This window comes from Oryzias latipes, chromosome 13, assembly GCF_053564925.1.
Source record: "Oryzias latipes strain Hd-rR chromosome 13, Olatipes_Hd-rR_3.1".
NCBI lineage: Eukaryota > Metazoa > Chordata > Actinopteri > Beloniformes > Adrianichthyidae > Oryzias > Oryzias latipes.
The window spans coordinates 32,148,750-32,156,507 of record NC_136249.1 but is presented as its reverse complement, the minus strand read 5'-3'; positions in this window follow the sequence as shown (position 1 = coordinate 32,156,507).

The window sequence follows — 7,758 nt, the reverse complement described above, 5'->3', positions numbered from 1 at the left end:
GTTTAGCCCTTCCTCTCAGCATAGCTGTGTCCTCGACCTGCATGGCTTGTCTGCCTTCCGTCGCCGATCCTCCGATTCCTGAATTGTTGACTTCAGTTTCATCGTTGACTTTGGTGCTCGTGCTTTCAGCAGAGGTGAAGGTGCTGAAGTTAAAACACAAACAGGGAAGAAGCTTCTTTAAACTTTATTTTTGAATTGAAGGATTTTTTTTTTCCAAAAAAATAAAAATAAAAAATTATCTAATTTTGCTCAAAAGTTATCATTTTAATTGCTATTAAAAGTTAGCATGAAATAGTCTTCTTCTCTCGCTCAGCATGTCCATGTCTTCAGCCTTCAACATGCTGTCTGGCTGCTGTCATCTTCCCTCTCACAGCTTCATCGTGTACGATTGGACCGATGGCTTTGGTGCTCACGCTTTCAGCAGAAGTGAAGCCGTTTGGCACTTCTTCCTGTTTGCTCCCGTCGGCTCTTTCTCTTCTCCGTCTATTGCATTGCAGGAAATATTTCTCTGGATTCCAATGGTTGAACTGTCGGTATTTAGAGAGACGAACGTTGAAAGTGCTGCCCACACAGTCCGGAGACCATCGGTGAACGTATTGCTCTTCAGAGTAGAGACACGACATGTCGAAAGTCCTCCCCATCAAAGCTTCGTGGGAGCGGTGAACAGGCTACCTCTCACATCGAGAGACAAATGGTGAATGAACTGAGAGCTGAGAAGCAAAGAGGCCACTCCCCCAAAGCACTGGAAGCAAAACAAGGCTTCTGTTTATTTGCTCTGCCTGTCAGCATGGCTATGTCCTCCACCTGTACGGTCTTGTCTGCCTGCCATCACCGTCCCTCCCATATGTGCGTTTTAGACTTCAGTTTCACCGTTGACTTTGGTGCTCGTGCTTTCAGCAGAGGTGAAGGTGCTGAAGTTAAAACCCAATCCAACACACGAGGAAAAGAGATTCTTAAAGCTTTATTTTGTATTGGAAGTTTTTTTGTCAATAGTCTTCTCTCGCTCAGCTTGTCATGTCTTCAGCCTTCAGTGAGTTGAATTGTCGGTAAGAACAGTAAAGAGATGAGCGGCAAATGTGACGGCCCACACAGTACAGAGACGATCGGTGAATGCTCTGCCCCATCCAGCAGATCGGTGAGCGTTGTTTGTATCGCTCATCACAGCAGAGAGATGAGCGTTCTGTGTATCGCTGCTCATGGTACAGAGATGAACGTTGTCAGTATTGAAGCCCACTGACATGTTGTAATTTTTCCCAGATGTCTTTTTCGTGATACTGTTATTGCATGCACAAGCCGAGACACAGAACGGCGATGATCGGTGAATGTATTGCTCTTCAGAGTAGAGAGACGACATGCTGTCTGGCTGCTGTCATCTTCCCTCCCACAGCTTCATCGTTAACAACGATTGGACCGATGACTTTGGTGCTCACGCTTTCAGCAGAAGTGAAGCCGTTTGGCACTTCTTCCTGTTTGCTCCCGTCGGCTCTTTCTCTTCTCCGTCTATTGCATTGCAGGAAATATTTCTCTGGATTCCAATGGTTGAACTGTCGGTATTTTACAGAGACGAACGTTGAAAGTGCTGCCCACACAGTCCGGAGACCATCGGTGAACGTATCGCTCTTCAGAGTAGAGACACGACATGTCGAAAGTCCTCCCCATCAAAGCTTCAGACGAGCGGTGAACAGGCTACCTCTCACATCGAGAGACAAATGGTGAATGAACTGAGGGCTGAGAAGCAAAGAGGCCACTCCCCCAAAGCACTGGAAGCAAAGCGTGGCTTCTGTTTTCCTGCTCTGCCTGACAGCATGGCTGTGTCCTCCACCTGCACGGTCTTGTCTGCCTGCCATCACCGTCTCTCCCGTATGTGTGTTTTAGACTTCAGTTTCATCGTTGACTTTGGTGCTCGTGCTTTCAGCAGATGTGAAGGTGCTGAAGTCAAAACACAAACAGGGAAGAAGCTTCTTTAAACTTTATTTTTGAATTGAAGGATTTTCTTTATTCCCAAAAATTAAAAAAATACAAATAATCATAATTTTGCTCATAAGTTATCATTTTAATTGCTATTAAAAGTTAGCATGAAATAGTCTTCTTCTCTCGCTCAGCATGTCCATGTCTTCAACCTTCAACATGCTGTCTGGCTGCTGTCATCTTCCCTCCCAAAGCTTCATCGTTTACGATTGGACCGATGACTTTGGTGCTCACGCTTTCAGCAGAAGTGAAGCCGTTTGGCACTTCTTCCTGTTTGCTCCTGTCGGCTCTTTCTCTTCTCCGTCTATTGCATTGCAGGAAATATTTCTCTGGATTCCAATGGTTGAACTGTCGGTATTTAGAGAGACGAACGTTAAAAGTGCTGCCCACACAGTCCGGAGACCATCGGTGAACGTATTCCTCTCCAGAGTAGAGACACGACATGTCGAAAGTCCTCCCCATCAAAGCTTCAGAGGAGCGGTGAACAGGCTACCTCTCACATCGAGAAACAAATGGTGAATGAACTGAGAGCTGAGAAGCAAAGAGGCCACTCCCCCAAAGCATTGGAAGCAAAGCGTGGCTTCTGTTTATTTGCTCTGCCTGTCAGCATGGCTGTGTCCTCCACCTGTACGGTCTTGTCTGCCTGCCATCACAGTCCCTCCCATATGTGTGTTTTAGACTTCAGTTTCACCGTTGATTTGGTGTTCACGGTTTCAGCAGAGGTGAAGGTGCTGAAGTTAAAACACAAACAAGAAAAGAAGCTTCTTTACAAAAGTTAAAACCCAATCAAACACACGAGGGATGAGATTCTTTAAGCTTTATTTTGTATTGGAAGTTTTTTTGTCAATAGTCTTCTCTCGCTCAGCTTGTCATGTCTTCAGCCTTCAGTGAGTTGAATTGTCGGTAATAACAGTAGAGAGATGAGCGGCAAATGTGACGGCCCACACAGTACAGAGACGATCGGTGAATGCTCTGCCCCATCCAGCAGATCGGTGAGCGTTGTTTGTATCGCTCATCACAGCAGAGTGATGAGCGTTCTGTGTATCGCTGCTCATGGTACAGAGATGAACGTTGTCAGTATTGCAGCCCACTGACATGTTATAATTTTTCCCAGATGTCTTTTTCGTGATACTGTTATTGCATGCACAAGCCGACACAGAACGGCGACGATCGGTGAACGTATTGCTCTTCAGGGTAGAGAGACGGCATGCTGTCTGGCTGCTGTCATCTTCCCTCCCACAGCTTCATGGTTAACAACGATTGGACTGATGACTTTGGTGTCCATGTGTCAGCAGACTGAAGCTGTTTGTCGCTGCTTCCTGTTGGCTTTCGTGACCAGTTTCTCTGGTCCGTCTTCTACTGTTAGGAAAATATTTGCCTGTGATGATGTTCATCATGACACAGAACAAACTACTCTCCTGGGACCGAGAGGTTCTCCAAATAACGTATCCCAAACAGCCTCCACAGAGGACGGTAAGGAGGTCCGTCTTTAGTTCAAGACGACAAACTGCAAATTCGCGGCTTTTTACGAGACAGAGCCGAGCGGAGAATCGGCCTCCTTCTACCGCACAGAGATGAGCAATGGAGTGGGCCATCCTCACAAGTGTGGAAGGAATGAATTTAACGTCTGTTTTTGTAGAGCTGAGTAGCGAAGAGGCTCCTCCCCAATGCACTGGGAGGAGAACTATCATTGGTGGAAAAATAAAGCAAGGAGTGGCTTAGTTTAGCCCTTCCACTCAGCATAGCTGTGTCCTCGACCTGCATGGCTTGTCTGCATTCCGTCGCCGATCCTCCGATTCCTGAATTGAAGTGAACACTGAAGTGAAGGTGCTGAACTTAAAACACAAACAAGGAAAGAAGTTTCTTTAAACTTTATTTTTGAATTGAAGGATTTTTTTTTTCCAAAAAAATAAAAATAAAAAATTATCTAATTTTGCTCAAAAGTTATCATTTTAATTGCTATTAAAAGTTAGCATGAAATAGTTTTCTTCTCTCGCTCAGCATGTCCATGTCTTCAGCCTTCAACATGCTGTCTGGCTGCTGTCATCTTCCCTCCCACAGCTTCATCGTGTACGATTGGACCGATGACTTTGGTGCTCACGCTTTCAGCAGAAGTGAAGCCGTTTGGCACTTCTTCCTGTTTGCTCCCGTCGGCTCTTTCTCTTCTCCGTCTATTGCATTGCAGGAAATATATCTCTGGATTCCAATGGTTGAACTGTCGGTATTTAGAGAGACGAACGTTGAAAGTGCTGCCCACACAGTCCGGAGACCATCGGTGAACGTATTGCTCTTCAGAGTAGAGACACGACATGTCGAAAGTCCTCCCCATCAAAGCTTCAGACGAGCGGTGAACAGGCTACCTCTCACATCGAGAGACAAATGGTGAATGAACTGAGAGCTGAGAAGCAAAGAGCCCACTCCCCCAAAGCATTGGAAGCAAAACAAGGCTTCTGTTTTCCTGCTCTGCCTGTCAGCATGGCTGTGTCCTCCACCTGTACGGTCTTGTCTGCCTGCCATCACCGTCCCTCCCATATGTGCGTTTTAGACTTCAGTTTCACCGTTGACTTTGGTGCTCGTGCTTTCAGCAGAGGTGAAGGTGCTGAAGTTAAAACCCAATCAAACACACGAGGAAAAGAGATTCTTTAAGCTTTATTTTGTATTGGAAGTTTTTTTGTCAATAGTCTTCTCTCGCTCAGCTTGTCATGTCTTCAGCCTTCAGTGAGTTGAATTGTCGATAAGAACAGTATAGAGATGAGCGGCAAATGTGACGGCCCACACAGTACAGAGACGATCGGTGAATGCTCTGCCCCTTCCAGCAGATCGGTCAGCGTTGTTTGTATCGCTCATCACAGCAGAGAGATGAGCGTTCTGTGTATCGCTGCTCATGGTACAGAGATGAACGTTGTCAGTATTGAAGCCCACTGACATGTTGTAATTTTTCCCAGATGTATTTTTCGGGATACTGTTATCCCATGCACAAGCCGAGACAGATCGGCGATGATCGGTGAACGTATTGCTCTTCAGAGTAGAGAGACGACATGCTGTCTGGCTGCTGTCATCTTCCCTCCCACAGCTTCATCGTGTACGATTGGACCGATGACTTTGGTGCTCACGCTTTCAGCAGAAGTGAAGCCGTTTGGCACTTCTTCCTGTTTGCTCCTGTCGGCTCTTTCTCTTCTCCGTCTATTGCATTGCAGGAAATATTTCTCTGGATTCCAATGGTTGAACTGTCGGTATTTACAGAGACGAACGTTGAAAGTGCTGCCCACACAGTCCGGAGACCATCAGTGAACGTATTCCTCTCCAGAGTAGAGACACGACATGTCGAAAGTCCTCCCCATCAAAGCTTCAGAGGAGCGGTGAACAGGCTACCTCTCACATCGAGAAACAAATGGTGAATGAACTGAGAGCTGAGAAGCAAAGAGGCCACTCCCCCAAAGCATTGGAAGCAAAGCGTGGCTTCTGTTTATTTGCTCTGCCTGTCAGCATGGCTGTGTCCTCCACCTGCACGGTCTTGTCTGCCTGCCATCACCGTCCCTCCCGTATGTGTGTTTTAGACTTCAGTTTCAACGTTGACTTTGGTGCTCGTGCTTTCAGCAGATGTGAAGGTGCTGAAGTTAAAACACAAACAAGAAAAGAAGCTTCTTTACAAAAGTTAAAACCCAATCAAACACACGAGGGATGAGATTCTTTAAGCTTTATTTTGTATTGGAAGTTTTTTTGTCAATAGTCTTCTCTCGCTCAGCTTGTCATGTCTTCAGCCTTCAGTGAGTTGAATTGTCGGTAAGAACAGTATAGAGATGAGCGGCAAATGTGACGGCCCACACAGTACAGAGACGATCGGTGAATGCTCTGCCCCATCCAGCAGATCGGTCAGCGTTGTTTGTATCGCTCATCACAGCAGAGAGATGAACGTTCTGTGTATCGCTGCTCATGGTACAGAGATGAAGGTTGTCAGTATTGCAGCCCACTGACATGTTGTAATTTTTCCCAGATGTCTTTTTCGTGATACTGTTATTGCATGCACAAGCCGAGACACAGAACGGCGATGATCGGTGAATGTATTGCTCTTCAGAGTAGAGAGACGACATGCTGTCTGGCTGCTGTCATCTTCCCTCCCACAGCTTCATGGTTAACAACGATTGGACCGATGACTTTGGTGTCCATGTGTCAGCAGACTGAAGCTGTTTGTCGCTGCTTCCTGTTGGCTTTCGTGACCAGTTTCTCTGGTCCGTCTTCTACTGTTAGGAAAATATTTGCCTGTGATGATGTTCATCATGACACAGAACAAACTACTCTCCTGCGACCGAGAAGTTCTCCAAATAACGTATCCCAAACAGCCTCCACAGAGGACGGTAAGGAGGTCCGACTTTAGTTCAAGACGACAAACTGCAAATTCGCGGCTTTTTACGAGACAGAGCCGAGCGGAGAATCGGCCTCCTTCTACCGCACAGAGATGAGCAATGGAGTGGGCCATCCTCACAAGTGTGGAAGGAATGAATTTAACGTCTGTTTTTGTAGAGCTGAGTAGCGAAGAGGCTCCTCCCCCCTGGAGGAGAACTATCATTGGTGGAAAAATAAAGCAAGGAGTGGCTTAGTTTAGCCCTTCCTCTCAGCATAGCTGTGTCCTCGACCTGCATGGCTTGTCTGCATTCCGTCGCCGATCCTCCGATTCCTGAATTGAAGTGAACACTGAAGTGAAGGTGCTGAACTTAAAACACAAACAAGGAAAGAAGTTTCTTTAAACTTTATTTTTGAATTGAAGGATTTTTTTTTCTACAAAAAAATAAAAATAAAAAATTATCTAATTTTGCTCAAAAGTTATCATTTTAATTGCTATTAAAAGTTAGCATGAAATAGTTTTCTTCTCTCGCTCAGCATGTCCATGTCTTCAGCCTTCAACATGCTGTCTGGCTGCTGTCATCTTCCCTCCCAAAGCTTCATCGTGTACGATTGGACCGATGACTTTGGTGCTCACGCTTTCAGCAGAAGTGAAGCCGTTTGGCACTTCTTCCTGTTTGTTCCCGTCGGCTCTTTCTCTTCTCCGTCTATTGCATTGCAGGAAATATATCTCTGGATTCCAATGGTTGAACTGTCGGTATTTTACAGAGACGAACGTTAAAAGTGCTGCCCACACAGTCCGGAGACCATCGGTGAACGTATTGCTCTTCAGAGTAGAGACACGACATGTCGAAAGTCCTCCCCATCAAAGCTTCAGAGGAGCGGTGAACAGGCTACCTCTCACATCGAGAGACAAATGGTGAATGAACTGAGGGCTGAGAAGCAAAGAGGCCACTCCCCCAAAGCACTGGAAGCAAAGCGTGGCTTCTGTTTTCCTGCTCTGCCTGACAGCATGGCTGTGTCCTCCACCTGCACGGTCTTGTCTGCCTGCCATCACCGTCTCTCCCATATGTGCGTTTCAGACGTCAGTTTCACCGTTGATTTGGTGCTCGTGCTTTCAGCAGAGGTGAAGGTGCTGAAGTTAAAACCCAATCAAACACACGAGGGAAAGAGATTCTTTAAGCTTTATTTTGTATTGGAAGTTTTTTTGTCAATAGTCTTCTCTCGCTCAGCTTGTCATGTCTTCAGCCTTCAGTGAGTTGAATTGTCGGTAAGAATAGTATAGAGATGAGCGGCAAATGTGACGGCCCACACAGTACAGAGACGATCGGTGAATGCTCTGCCCCATCCAGCAGATCGGTGAGCGTTGTTTGTATCCCTCATCACAGCAGAGTGATGAGCGTTCTGTGTATCGCTGCTCATGGTACAGAGATGAAGGTTGTCAGTATT